The sequence below is a fragment of the Arachis hypogaea genome, chromosome 14 (genome assembly GCF_003086295.3).
Source record: "Arachis hypogaea cultivar Tifrunner chromosome 14, arahy.Tifrunner.gnm2.J5K5, whole genome shotgun sequence".
NCBI classification, from domain to species: Eukaryota; Viridiplantae; Streptophyta; class Magnoliopsida; order Fabales; family Fabaceae; genus Arachis; species Arachis hypogaea.
Genome location: NC_092049.1, coordinates 94,834,575 through 94,850,015, shown reverse-complemented (window position 1 = coordinate 94,850,015; position 15,441 = coordinate 94,834,575). Strand labels below are relative to the sequence as shown.

Here is a 15,441-nt window from a genome sequence, read left to right as displayed (position 1 = left end):
TTTTGTGCTATGAGTGAAAACATGTTTCTTTGACCTTAATTTTATTAATTTTAATCCTTCCTTTAGACCATTCGATACCATGATATGTGTGTTAAGGAATGGCTTAGAGGATGGAAAGGAAGCATGCAAAAATGGAAGGAATACAAGAAGTTGAGGAAATTGCTAAGCTGTCCAGCCTGACCTCCTCACACTCAAACGGTCATAACTTGAGCTACAAAGGTCCAAATGATGCGGTTCCAGTTGCGTTGGAAAGCTAAAGTCCGGGGCTTTGAAATGATATATAATTTACTATAGTTTCCGTACAGATAAGCGACACGAACGCGTGCTCCATGCGGATGCATCGCAGTAACAAAATCAGCGTGACAAAATTCGCAATCAGCGATTTCTGGGCTGCTTCTGGCCCAGTTTTCGGCCCAGAAAGCACAGATTAGAGGCTATAAAGTGGGGGAATCCATTCATTCATGAATCATACTTTCATAATTCATAATTTTAGGTTTTAGATGTAGCTTTTAGAGAGAGAGAGAGGCTCTCTCCTCCTCTTAGGATTTAGGATTTAGATTTAGATTTTTAGGATTATGATTCCTCTCAGTTTATGGTTATTTCTTCATTCCAGGTTCAATGTTCTTTAATTTATGTTTCTCTTTTACTTTTAGATACTCTAAATGCTATTTGTTAATTATTTATTTTGCCAAATTGGCTTATGAATCTTTCCATGTTAGATTTGAATATTCTATTTAATATAATTCGAGGTATTTCAGATTTAAGATTTCTTTTTTTTATTTATGTTACTGCTGCTTCTCATCTGACGGCATTTTTATTCAAGTAGATTTTCCCTTTTGCATTTGGTTAAGTAATTGGTAACACCTGAGTTGTCAAACTCAGCTGTTGTTTGAACATTGGAATTTGCTGATTGACTTGGATCCCTCTAAAGCTAGTCTTTTCATAGGAGTTGACTAGGACCTGAGGAATCAAGTTAACTAGTCCACTTGACTTTCCTTTATTTAGTAAGGGTTAATTAAGTGGGAGCAAAATCCAATTCTCATCACACCTGATAAGGATAACTAGGATAGGATTTCCAGTTCTTATACCTTGCCAAGAGATTTTCTAATTATTAATTTATTTTTCGTGTCATTTAAATTACTTGTTTCTTATTTTCAAAAACCCAAAAACATATCTTTTTACATACCCAATAATAAATCATACCTCCCTGCAATTTCTTGAGAAGACGACCCGAGGTTTTAATACTTCGGTTATCAATTTTATTGGGTTTGCTTAAGTGACAAACAAGTTTTTGTATGAAAGGATTATTGCTTGGTTTAGAAACTATACTTGCAACGCGAATATATATTTGTGAATTTCTAGACCATACAAAAATCTATTCATCAAAATGGTGCCGTTGCCGGGGAATTGCAAACGTGTGCCTTATTATTGGTTATTGTAAATATTTACTTTTAAATTGATTTTTTCGAAAAAAAATCAGATTTTTATTTTAAAATTTTTATCTTATCTTATCTTAGTTTTAAATTTCAAAATTCAAATCTTTTTCAAAAATCATATCTTTTTCAAAATCTTATCTTATCTTATTTCAAAAAAATCAAATTTCAAATTTCAATATTTGAATTCCAAAAATCAAAATTCAAATTTCAAAATTTAAATTTAAAATTTTAAAAATCAAACCTTTTCAAAATTTAAACATTTTTTAAATCTTTATCTTATATTGTTGTCAGTGTTTCTAGTTTTAGGAGTTTATTTTCATTAATTTTTTTATTAGTTTTTATTTTTATTTTTTTTTTGCTACTATGAGTTCTCACCCCTATCGCTTTGAGTTTGGTTCTAATATTGTTGAAAGGAATGGAGGCTATAACAGGGACATGCATCAAGGTCAAAATAATCAGAGATGGACGGAGCCACGAGGATCTGATCAACCCTTTAGGCAACAACACCCTCCAAAGTACCATGGACGACGACCATTCAACAATGCATGCCCAAACATTAGATATGGTGGACCCCTTCGTGACAACCAACATCCACCAAATTACTATGGTCAAGAGCCATTCCAAGGAGCGTACCAAGATGATGAATATGGTGGACCTTCTTGTAGTTACCAACAAGCCCTGCCATATGCTTATAAACTACCTCCCCAACATACCTTTGAACCACCATAATCACAAGCACCTTACCACCAAACACCCCCATATGACCCTAACCCACATCAACCACACCAACCACCATATGAACCACACCCAAAACCACTATCTCAATATTCACCATCTCTATTGGATAACAACACACTCATCTCTAATATCATTGGTCTCACCTCTACACTCCAAAATCTTATATCCCGCATGGACCAACTCTCTACCTCCAATATTCAACCCTCAAGCTTCAGTGCGCTTCCTTTTCAACCACATAATAATCTTCCCATCCCATCACCACCCTCCATGGAAGAGCACCCACATCCATCAATCCAAGAACAAGATGATCCCAGTTATGCTATTGATATAGAACAAGAAAGAAGGAATCATCTTCATGAATCCATACTTCATAAGAAGCTAGAGGAGGCCCTATAGATGGAGGTAATAGAGACCCTTGAAGTCAAAGAAACGGTGGAAGAATTAGAGAAGGAAGACATCAAGGAGGAGTCTGATTTTGTCTTAGAGCAAGAGGAGGCCCAAAATGTGGAGATAGTAGAGACCCTTGCAGATGAAGGAGTAGTTGAAGGGAGTTGTCATGGAAAGGAAATTATCAAGAAGGAGTACGATTTTATACTAAAACAACTGGACAAAGTAGCAATTATTAAATAGGAAGAAGATGTTGAAGACTTGGGAGATGCAGAACCTCCATGGGAAAGTCCAGTCATAGAACCTCCTTCCAAGACGTTTGAATTTGATGTTGAAGAGGGTGTACAACCTCCAAGGCATATCATGGCTAAAGACTTTGAAGAGGTTGATCAAGAGATGGAGATTAAAGAAGAAGAAGCACAACCTCCCATGCCCTTGGTGAGTAATGAAGAAGAGATTGAATTGAAAGAAAGCTACCAAGAGGAAGAGGTTGAACTTGAAGAAGCTTGCAAAGAGGTGGAAGTTGCCAAGGGAGAGCACAAGGGAATGGAGCTTGAAATCACCTTCCCAAAGGCCATTACCATCCAATACAACATTCAAGTAGGTAAAATTCTTATCCTTGCCCTTTACTTTCCCACTTGAATATGGTTTACTTGAGACAGATGGCCAGCTTAGAGCTCTATGTGGCGTTAAGAGTAAGAGGAAGATGGTCAGTGGTTGGAGTTGTCATGCAAGGTTCAATATGGTGGAAAGCTCAAAGTTTAAATGCAAATGTTGGTGTAAAGCTCAACTGAATAGGTCTAGGAAGCTGTTTGGATGCCTTAGTGAGAATTCAGATTGCTTACCACCCAGATGGAATCATGATGATCAACTTGAAGACGGGTGTAGGATCAAGATTTGGGATCCGGGAATATATGAGGATCAAATTTGGGAGCTCAAAGCTTGTGAAGAACTCCATCAAAGCTTAAGAAATTTACTTGGTATTGATAGAGCTTATTGGAAGTCCAAGCATTGGTGGAAGTTTCAAGACGAGTTCAAGCACAAGCCACCATGACAAGGAGCTCACCAAATGTCCAACTTAAGGACTTTAACTAAAAGTGCTAGGTGGGAGACAACCCACCATGGTATGATCATTCTTTTTCAGTCTTAGTTTTATTTTGTTTTGTTTTATTCTTAATTCTATTTTATTTTATTTTTCTTAGTGTTCATTCATCAAATCTGCACCAGCATCTGCATTCTGCATTTTTGCATACTGCATATAAAAAAAATTTTACGCACGCGACGCGTGAGCATCGCTGACGCGTCCGCGTCATATGTGCGTTCTGAAGAAAAGAAAATTGAACAGAAAGTCACTCGAAAAGCGTGGCTAGAGGCGTGCCTTAGGCACAATCATGCCCACGCGACCGCGTCAATGACGCGTCCGCGTTGTTTGCGAAATAGCCTCCCCACGCGTTCGCGTCACCCACGCGAATGCGTGGCCTTGTAAAATCGACGTAAAGAGGTGTATGACAGAGAGTTATGATGGAGTTGGGCTAGAATAATGCTAGAAGCACAAGCCCTATCACGCGAACGCGTGCTCCACGCGTCTGCGTCATTTTCAAAATACAGCAATTCACGCGATCGCGTCAACCACGCGAACGCGTCACCCAGATTTTTGGCAAAATGCATTTAAAACAGAGAGTTGTGCGTGCGCAAGGCGGCACTCGCGCCAATAGCACAAATTAGGTCACGCATACGCGTCACCCACGCATACGCGTCACTTGAAAATGTCACAAAACACGCGAACGCGTGACCCACGCGTCCGCGTCGCCTGCGCCGCACAGCTTACCCAAATCAGCGCCAAATATCTTATATTTTCTTTTCTAATTCTAATTTCTTCTATCTTTTCTTCCTTCTTTCTTCTTTCTTACTTCATCTCTTTAACTTCTCATCCTTCTTCACTTCCATTCTATTTTACTTAATTTATTTACATACTTTCATTCATTGCATTTTAATTTTGTGCATATTTTTATTTTCTTTTCTAAATTTATTATTTTTCCATTGGTGTTACAATTTTCTTATTCAAACTATTGCATCTTTTCTTGAATTATTCTGGTGTTTCATGACTTATTTTCCACTGTTGGGTAATATTATTTAAGTCAATGTTGATCTTTTCTGATACTTGTATTCCTTTTGCATTGACATGAGCTTATACTATCTTGCATTACCCACACTCTCTTCCCCTTTGTTGCAATTCTTGCACTATTGATATTCCGTATGCTTCTACTATTTTCTCACTTGCATGTTATAGCTACCATATAATTGAGACCCTCATTATTTGGCATTAACCCAACCATATTTTATTTGTTTTCTTTTCTTTATTTCTGGGTTATTTTTCTTCTTTTCCTCTTCTTTCAGGATGGCCACCGGAAAAGGAAAGGAAAAGAACTTCTATATGGGGCAATAGACAAGTCCATTTGCACAATCTTTGGAGAAAAGCGTCAGTTGGAGCAACCCGTCCACTCGCACATCTTAGCATGCACCGAGGACGGTGCAATCTTTAAGTGTGGGGAGGTCGATACCGATCTCCATGGGTTAGTTATTTTCTTCTCAATACCAATGTCTTATTTTCTTTATTAGTTCATTGTTGCATCTGCATATTTAATTGCATGTTTTCTTGATTTTGTGCATATATTTACCACTTCTTGGTTAAAGTAATGAGTTTCTTTTCAAGACCTTATTTTATATAATTTTACTAATTTAAATCAAAACTTTTCTGTTAAAACTTGTTTGAAGTTGTATTTGGAACATAGTTTAAATAGCTAAGAACACACAACCTGTGAGATTTTGAGCTTATTTATATGGTTACATTATTTAACTATAAATTTTTATTCTTGTGTATTTTCTTCCCTATAATTGAAATCTTTGCTTTGTTCCATTTTATATGTCCAATATTTAGTGTATTTAAATGTATGCATATAATTGAGGCCATTATTTTATTAGCTTACTTATCCCAAATAGCCTACCCTTCCATTTACCTTTGTTAGCCACTTTGAGCCTTTTAAATCCCAGTTGTTCTATAATTTACCACATTACTAGCCTTAAGCGGAAAAATAAGTAATATCCCAATTGAATCTTTGGTTAGCTTAAGATAGAAATTGTGTGTCAATAGAGTTTGGGAAGATTGTGGGAACATGGGTTAATAAAGGAATGTGTTATGATAAAATAATGGGAATTTGGGTACCTACTCATGTGAAACTAGAAAAATTAAAAATCCATGTGCATTGATAAGTTATGTTTATTTTTCTATTCAAAAAAATCCAAAAAAAAATATTACAATATAAATAAATAAATAAGGGGACAAAATTACCCCAATGCTAAAGTTAAGTTAATGAAGAGATTAATGCAGATGTGATAAAAATTAAAAGAAAGGTTGATACATGAGTATGTGAAAAATACAAAAAAATGGGAATTGTAGGTAGCTAGGCATGATTCTAGAGTTACATAGAGTATGTGTGTATAATAGGTGAAAGCTTAGGTTAGTCAAGGATTCAATTTATAGCTCACTTAGCCATATATATATACCCTCACCCTTACCTTGGCCCCATTACAACCTTAAAAAGACCTCATGACGTTTGCATTGGTATACTAAATATTTGTTGATTGGTTAGATGAAGAACAAAGTTTTAGAAAGCATGATTAGAGAAGAGTAGAGAGATTGACCCTAGACACTTGAGAGATTTGAGTGCATATACACTACCAATGAGGGTTCAATGCTTGATTCTATGTTCCCTGCTTTCATAAGCTGTCTTCTTACAAGTTTACTTGTCTTTACTGTGTAATTTAAATTAGTGGAATCTGATTTATGTTTGTCTTGGAGAACTTGTTTACTTTTAACCAAGTAAGTAGAAAAAAGCATTTTGTATTTAGTTGCATTCATACAGATAGGTTGCATTTCATATATTCTACCATTCCTCTTCACTTTTATAGCTCTCTTAAGCTTAGCATGAGGACATGCTAATGTTTAAGTATGGGGAGGTTGATAAACCACTATTTTATGGTTTATCTTGTGCTCAATTGAGTAGTTTTTATCAAGTATTTGCACACTTATTCATACTAATCGCATGTTTTACATTTTCCTTCCTGATTTTGTGCTATGAGTGAAAACATGTTTCTTTGACCTTAATTTTATTAATTTTAATCCTCCCTTTATACCATTCGATGCCGTGATATGTGTGTTAAGTGATTTCAGGGTTTATAGGGCAGGAATGGCTTAGAGGATGGAAAGGAAGCATGCAAACATGGAAGGAATACAAGAAGTTGAAGAAATTGCTAAGTTGTCCAGTCTGACCTCCTCGCACTCCAACGGTCATAACTTGAGCTACAGAGGTCCAAATGATGCGGTTCTAGTTGTCTTGGAAAGCTAACGTCTGGGGCTTCGAAATGATATATAATTTGCTATAGTTGCCGTATAGCTAGGCAACGGGAACGTGTGCTCCACGCAGACGCATCGCAGCGACAAAAATTAGCGTGACAGAATTCGCAATCAGCGATTTCTGGGCTGCTTCTGGCCCAGTTTTCGGCCCAGAAAACACAGATTAGAGGCTATAAAGTGGGGGAATCCATTCATTCATGAATCATACTTTCATAATTCATAATTTTAGGTTTTAGATGTAGCTTTTAGAGAGAGAGAGGCTCTCTCCTCTCTATTAGGATTTAGGATTTAGATTTAGATTTTTAGGATTAGGATTCCTCTCAGTTTATGGTTATTTCTTCATTCCAGGTTCAATTTTCTTTAATTTATGTTTCTCTTTTACTTTTAGATACTCTAAATGATTTTACTTGTTAATTATTTATTTTGCCAAATTGGCTTATGAATCTTTCCATGTTAGATTTGAATATTCTATTTAATATAATTCGAGGTATTTCAGATTTAAGATTTCTTTCTTTTATTTATGTTACTGCTGCTTCCCATCTGAAGGCATTTTTATTCAAGTAGATTTTCCCTTTTGCCTTTGGTTAAGTAATTGGTAACACTTGAGTTGTCAAACTCAGCTGTTGTTTGAACATTGGAATTTGCTGATTGACTTGGATCCCTCTAAAGCTAGTCTTTTCATAGGAGTTGACTAGGACCTGAGGAATCAAGTTAACTAGTCCACTTGACTTTCTTTTATTTAGTAAGGGTTAATTAAGTGGAAGCAAAATTCAATTCTCATCACACCTGATAAGGATAACTAGGATAGGATTTCCAGTTCTTATACCTTGCCAAGAGATTTTCTAATTATTAATTTATTTTTCTTGTCATTTAAATTACTTGTTTCTTATTTTCAAAAACCCAAAAACATATCTAATTACATAACCAATAATAAATCATATCTCCCTGCAATTCCTTGAGAAGACGACCCGAGGTTTCAATACTTCGGTTATCAATTTTATTGGGTTTGCTTAAGTGACAAACAAGTTTTTGTATGAAAGGATTATTGCTTGGTTTAGAAACTATACTTGTAATGCGAATATATATTTGTGAATTTCTAGACCATACAAAAATCCATTCATCAGTATTCCTTACCTTGCAGCTTCAAAAGTGTTTTTTCCCATGCAACTCATGTCCTAGAACCTAAACCAGTTCAATTTAACAAGATTTAAAGTTTCGAGTGACTCCAATTAAGATTGATGTTGTCAACATTAAAGAACTCTGAAGAAAAGAGGTTTCATTAGTAAAGGTGACATGGAAGTCAAGTCGGTATGAAGGATCATACCAGAGGATTTGAATTGGGATGAGGAAAGACTAACCGCGCTTATTCGTAAGCAAGTTGAATTTTGGGGACAAAATTCTAAATTAGGTGGGTAGGATGTAAAACCCGTAAAATTAGTAATAATTAGCCAATAAATTAATTATTAATCTAAGAAATTAGAAAATAGAATTTTATAGTTTAATGAGGTAGGAATAATTAAAATAAAAATTTTGACACTAATTTTAAAAAATTTGGCCCAAAATTTTGCCGAACCGGGCGAACTGGGCCCGTATTGGACCCAAAGCCCAACCCAAGACTCATTAAAATAAAACATTCAACATCCTCTTCCTCCCTTCTTATGATATTCACGCTGCACCAAGAAGGGGAGGAGGAAGGAGGTTTCCAAAACCTAGCTTGCTCTTCAAACCAAGATAACTTTTGATCTGGAGCTCTGCTCGCAGCATCGTTTACAGCCACGCGACCAGCGCGTCAAGTTATACAAAGCCCAATACTTTATTAGGTAAGAAAGTCATGCTTTCTTCCTCAATTTTCTTCTTCCTAATTTTGAATTTTTTGAACAATTATGTTAAAAATTGTTTAATTTCGGTGTTTATGTTCGAATTAACTTGCAGATTTTGTTGAGTTTAGCTCACTTGAGCTATGGACAAGGTAAGAACCCTAACCCTCTTGTAGATTTCTTGAGATTTTGAGTTTAGGAATTAATTATAATGATATATATGGTTTAGATTGAATGTTGTTGGTGAAAAATCAAATTGGAGGTCAAACTTGTGAAATTGGAACTTATTTGAGGAAATTGAAGCTTGAGATCAATTTTTGATAGCTGAGGTTGATAGCTTGTAGTGTGGGAAACGCTTGAGGTGTTCTGGGTTTATCGGGGAATCGACCAAGGTATGGTTTCAGTTTCTCGTAACTAAAATGTAATGTCTTGTAAAAACATAGGCTAGATAACCATAAGATAAGTTGAAGCATATATGTATGATTAAGGGTTAGTGACCTTAAAGTAAATGTTGAGTTATCATTAACTTGGGTGATGATTGATGGTATTGGTGATTTGTGTTGCATGATTTTGGATTGTGGGGATTAAAAATGTGAATGTTGAGAATTGACTCTGAGTATGTGTTGAACAATGATAATTGTAATGTTTGATAAAAAGTAATGAGTTATGTTATGTGATTATTGGGTAGTGTGGAAGAGAATTGATCACAATTGGTTTGTATGGAGGTGAGGGATATGATATAGGATGATATTCGGCATGTTATATATTGTTGTTGGAAATGAATTATTGTGTGAGAATGATTATATATGTGAAATTGGTGTGATATGGAGTAAAATTGGTGTGTTAAGGAATGTTTGGGTTTGGCTTGATATACATTGGTATGTTTTAAAAAGGATTGAAATTGAAACGTTGTGAAAATTGAGGTTTAGAAATCTTGTGAAATTTTTGTGAAAAGTTAATTTTTGACTAAAATTTGGTGAACCATAACTCAGATTCCAAACCCCCAATCTTTTTCAAACTTATCTCATATCAAAATTGGGTCTGTGAAGTTTACACCATTTGAAGAACGGATGAAAAATATTTTAAAACGAAAAATTTATATGTGTCGAAAGTTCGGTGTGCAAAACTGAAATTCTGCAGCACTTAGACTTTTTACCCACTCTGTAGAATTTGCGTACGCGACCATTTATACATGACGCGACCAAAGTGCATGCGTACGCGAGCAAGAAAATTGCACCCACGCGTACGCGTGACCCACGTGTACGCGTGACCCCTGAAATCAGCAAAGTGAGTTTTGTGTTTTAAAATGTAATTTTTGAACCTCTAAACCTCTATTTTCACTCTTTTAGCCATTAAATATTAGTTGTATGTTGAGTGGTGAGAAGAAGGTAGGGAGGAGTAGTAACTTGGAGATGAAAAAAGTTTGAGACGTGGTGAATTATGAATAAGAAGTGTGTAAATGTAATATGTATATGATGAATCTGGCCTTAGTGAATGATTTTAAATGACCATGAATGGATATGAATGAATGATTTATAATGAATTTGAAAATGAAATTATTTTGAGCTTGACCTGGCAAGGTTCGTGGTGGTTTACTACTTGCCTAGTGTCGAGACGTATGTGGGGTTCGTGATGGTATACCGCCCACATAATTTTAAAAAAGAATGTTATGTGGGGTTCGTAGTGGTGTACTGCCCACATATTTTTAAAAGAGAATGTTATGTAGGGTTCATGGTGGTTTACCGCCCACATATGTGTATTGTTTTCCAATTGAAGATCTTGCAAGGTTCGTGGTGGTGTACCGCTCGCAATGGTGGGGTTCATGGTGGTGTACCGCTCACCAGGTGGGGTTCGTGGTGGTGTACTGCTCACCGGTTGTCAAGAGGACGATATCCGGGTTAGCTACCGAATGTATCAGGTTCTAGCAAAGTAACCGACACGTGAGCTCACAGCCAGTAGAAAAGGCATGCATCATATGCATTTGAGTGACTTGTTTGGTTTTGTATTCTTGGGTTTGCATAATTGATATTCATGCTTAACTGCTATATGTTCTGTTTGTTGTAACTATAAACTACTTATGTTTTCTTTGTATGCATTGTTTGTCTGTGCATCGGTGTTTCAGAAGATTGGAGGAAAGGCAACAATTAGGATTTAAGTTAGAAAGGAATTAAAGAGAAGAACCTTAGATAGCCTACCTTATTTATGGTTTTAAATTTCAGTTTTAAGTTTGAATCTAATGTCAAAAGTTCTAGGATTGCCTTTAACTTTTTCGGAACATTATATGTTAGTTATGTGGGCACCGTTACCATGCTGAGAATCTCCAATTCTCATCCCAAACATATTCTGTGGTTTTCAGATGCAGGACATGAGGCACCTCGCCGAGGCATACCGGAAGCTTTCTGCAAGCAAAGAACTCTACCTATTTGGGGTTTCATTTTGGTTTAGATGCATATATACATAGTTATGTCCCTTTTAGAGGTTAACTTGGAAAAATATGTTTTGTAAATAGCATTTTGGGTATTTTGGGTTTCACATGTATCTATGTATGTATATTTATATTTCTTCGCTCATATCCTATCTGGCTTATGTTTATCTCTTACGTGAGTGATGTGCTGTTCTATTTAACGCTTTCATTTAACTTTCATTCAGAAGGCTCCTAGATTAACTTTCATTTAACTTTCATGCCTGGACATTTCACTTATGTATTTTCAACGGTAGAGTTTCTACACTCATTAGATTAAGGTGTGGAGCTCTGCTGTTCCTCAAAGATTAATGCAAAGTACTATTGTTTTTCTATTCAATTCAACTTATTCCGCTTCTAAGATATTCATTCGCACTTCAACCTGAATGTGATGAACGTGACAATCATCATCATTCCTTATGAACGCGTGCCTGACAACCACTTCCGTTCTACCTTAGATTGAATGAGTATCTCTTGGATCTCTTAATCAGAATCTTCGTGGTATAAGCTAGATTGATGGCGGCATTCATGAGAGTCCGGAAAGTCTAAACCTTGTCTGTGGTATTCCAAGTAGGACTCTGGGATTGAATGACTGTGACAAACTTCAAACTCGCGAGTGCTGGGCGTAGTGACAGACGCAAAAGGATAGTAAATCCTATTCCAGTATGATCGAGAACCTCCAGACGATTAGCCATGCGATGACAGAGCATTTGGACCATTTTCCAGAGAGGATTAAAAGTAGCCATTGACAACGGTGAAGTCCTTACAAAAAGCCAGCCATGGAAAGGAGTAAGACTGATTGGATGAAGGCAGCAGGAAAGCAGAGGTTCAGAGGAACGAAAGCATCTCTGTGCGCTTATCTGAAATTCTCACCAATGAATTACATAAGTATTTCTATCCTTCTTTTATTAATTATTTTCGAAAACTCCATAACTATTTTATATCCGCCTGACTGAGATTTACAAGGTGACCATAGCTTGCTTCAAGCCGACAATCTCCGTGGGATCGACCCTTACTCACGTAAGGTTTATTACTTGGACAACTCAGTGCACTTGCTGGTTAGTTGTATCGAAGTTGTGACAAATTATGAATTGAGATTAGAGCACCAAGTTTTTGGAGCCATTACCAGAGATCACAATTTCATGCACCAAGTTTTTGGCGCCGTTGCCGGGAATTGTTCGAGTTTGGACAACTGACGGTTCATCTTGTTGCTCAAATTGGGTAACTTTCTTTTCGTTTTCTTTTCAAAAAGTTTTCAAAAATTTTTCAAAAAAATCTTTCAAAAATTTCTCCTTTGTTTTCGAAAAAAAAAAAAATTTAAAATAAAAATATTTTCAAAAATATATTTTTCTTCAGAATTTTTAAGAATGAATTCTAGAGTTTCATGAAGCATGTTGAAGCATGCTGGCTATAAAACCATGTCTAAATTCTTTTGGACAGAAGTTTTGGCTTAAAATTGAATGAATTACACTCATATTTGTACTAAAGCTTGGTCGGCTATTAAGCCATGCCTGACCCTTTGATTGGAGCTTTAGACTAAAGAGCATAAGATTCCTGGAATTCATATTAAAAATTTTGGAATCCTTATTTTTCTTTTTCAAAATAATTTTCGAAAAAAATTAAAAGAAAATACAAAAAAATCATAAAATCATAAAAATCAAAAATATTTTTCATGTTTCTTGTTTGAGACTTGAGTCAATTTTAAGTTTGGTGTCAGTTGCATGTTCATCTTGCATTTTTCGAAAAAATCATGCATTCATAGTGTTCTTCATGATCTTCAAGTTGTTCTTGGTAAGTCGTCTTGTTTGATCTTGATGTTTTCTTGTTTTGTGTCTTTTTTTGTTTTTCATATGCATTCTTGCATCCATAGAGTCTAAACATGAAAGATTTCTAAGTTGGGTGTCTTGCATGTTTTCTTCGCATATAAAAATTTTCAAAAATATGTTCTTGGTGTTCATCTTGACATTCAAAGTGTTCTTGGTGTTCATCTTGACATTCATAGCATTCTTGCATGCATTCATTGTTTTGATCTAAAAATTCCATGCATTGAGCAATTTTAGTGTTTTTCTCTCTCATCATAAAAATTCAAAAAAATCAAAAAAATATCTTTCCCTTTTTCTTCTCATAAATTCGAAAATTTGAGTTGACTTTTTCAAAACTTTTTAAAATCTAGTTGTTTTTATGAGTCAAATCAAATTTTCAATTTAAAAATCTTACCTTTTTCAAAATCTTTTTCAAAAATCAAATCTTTTTCATTTTTCTTAGTTATTTTCAAAAATTATAAAAATATTTTTCAAAAATCTTTTTCTTATCTTTATCTCCTAATTTTCGAAAATAACATCATCAATTAATGTTTTAATTCAAAAAATTTCAAGTTGTTACTTACTTGTTAAGAAAGATTCAAACTTTAAGTTCTAGAATCATATCTTGTGATTTCTTGTGAATCAAGTCATTAATTGTGATTTTAAAAATCAAATCTTTTTCAAAAACTAATTTCAATCATATCTTTTCAAAAATATCTTCTTATCTTATCTTTTTCAAAATTTGATTTTAAAATATCTTCTCTAACTTCTTATCTTCTTATCTTTTCAAAATTGATTTTCAAATTTGTTTCAACTAACTAACTAACTTTTTGTTTGTTTCTTATCTTTTTCAAAACTACCTAACTAACTCCCTCTCTCTCTAATTTTCGAAAATATCTTCCCTCTTTTTCAAAATTTCTTTTTAATTAACTAATTATTTTACTTTTTGATTTTAATTTTCGAAAACTACTAACATTCTTCAAAAACTATTTTCGAAAATCACCAACCCTTTTTCAAAATAATTTTCGAAAATTCTTCTCCCTCATCTCCTTCTAATTATTTATTCATCTACTAACACTTCTCTTCATCTCACATCACTGCTCCTATCCTTACCCTTGTGTTTGGATTCTTCATTCTTCTTCATCCCTATTCCTTTTCTTCTTCTACTAACAATAAGGAACCTCTTTACTGTGACATAAAGGGTTCCTCTTCTTTTCTTGTTCTCTTCTCTTTCTTATGAGCAGGAACAAGGAAAAAGGCATTCTTGTTGAAGCTGATCCAGAACCTGAAAGGACTCTGAAGAGGAAACTAAGAGAAGCTAAATTACAACAATCCAGAGACAACCTTATTGAAAATTTCGAACAAGTAAAGGAGATGGCAGCCGAACCCAACAACAATAATGCAAGGAGAATGCTTGGTGACTTTACTGCACCAAATTCCAATTTACATGGAAGAAGCATCTCCATTCCTGCCATTGGAGCAAACAACTTTGAGCTGAAACCTCAATTAGTTTCTCTGATGCAGCAGAACTGCAAGTTTCATGGACTTCCATCTGAGGATCCTTTTCAGTTCTTAACTGAATTCTTGCATATATGTGATACTGTTAAGACTAATGGAGTAGATCCTGAAATCTACAGGCTCATGCTTTTTCCTTTTGCTGTAAGAGACAGAGCTAGAGTGTGGTTGGACTCTCAACCCAAAGACAGCCTGAACTCTTGGGATAAGCTGGTCAAGGCTTTCTTAGCCAAGTTCTTTCCTCCTCAAAAGCTGAGCAAGCTTAGAGTGGATGTTCAAACCTTCAGACAGAAAGAAGGTGAATCCCTCTATGAAGCTTGGGAGAGATACAAAGGACTGACCAAAAAGTGTCCTCCTGACATGCTTTCAGAATGGACCATCCTGGATATATTCTATGATGGTCTGTCTGAATTATCAAAAATGTCATTGGACACCTCTGCAGGTGGATCCATTCACCTAAAAAAAACACCTGCAGAAGCTCAAGAACTCATTGACATGGTTGCTAATAACCAGTTCATGTACACTTCTGAGAGGAATCCTGTGAGTAATGGGACGCCTATGAAGAAGGGAGTTCTTGAAATTGATACGCTGAATGCCATATTAGCTCAGAATAAAATATTGACTCAGCAAGTCAATATGATTTCTCAGAGTCTGAATGGAATGCAAGCTGCATCCAACAGTACTCAAGAGGCCGCTTCTGAAGAAGAAGCTTACGATTCTGAGAACTCTGCAATAGCAGAGGTGAATTATATGGGTGAACCTTATGGAAACACCTATAATCCATCATGGAGAAATCATCCAAATTTCTCATGGAAGGATCAAAAGCCTCAACAAGGCTTTAATAATGGTGGAAGAAATAGGTTTAACAATA

General features: G+C 35.4%; 1 non-coding gene across 1 annotated transcript; it reads right to left on the bottom strand.

Moving 5' to 3' along the window:
* Positions 1 to 14,828: 14,828 nt before the first annotated feature.
* LOC112746522 (small nucleolar RNA R71) lies at positions 14,829 to 14,936 on the bottom strand. The gene has a single exon (XR_003174402.1). It is a non-coding gene; the product is annotated as a small nucleolar RNA R71 (small nucleolar RNA).
* Between the last annotated feature and the right edge of the window lie 505 nt (positions 14,937 to 15,441).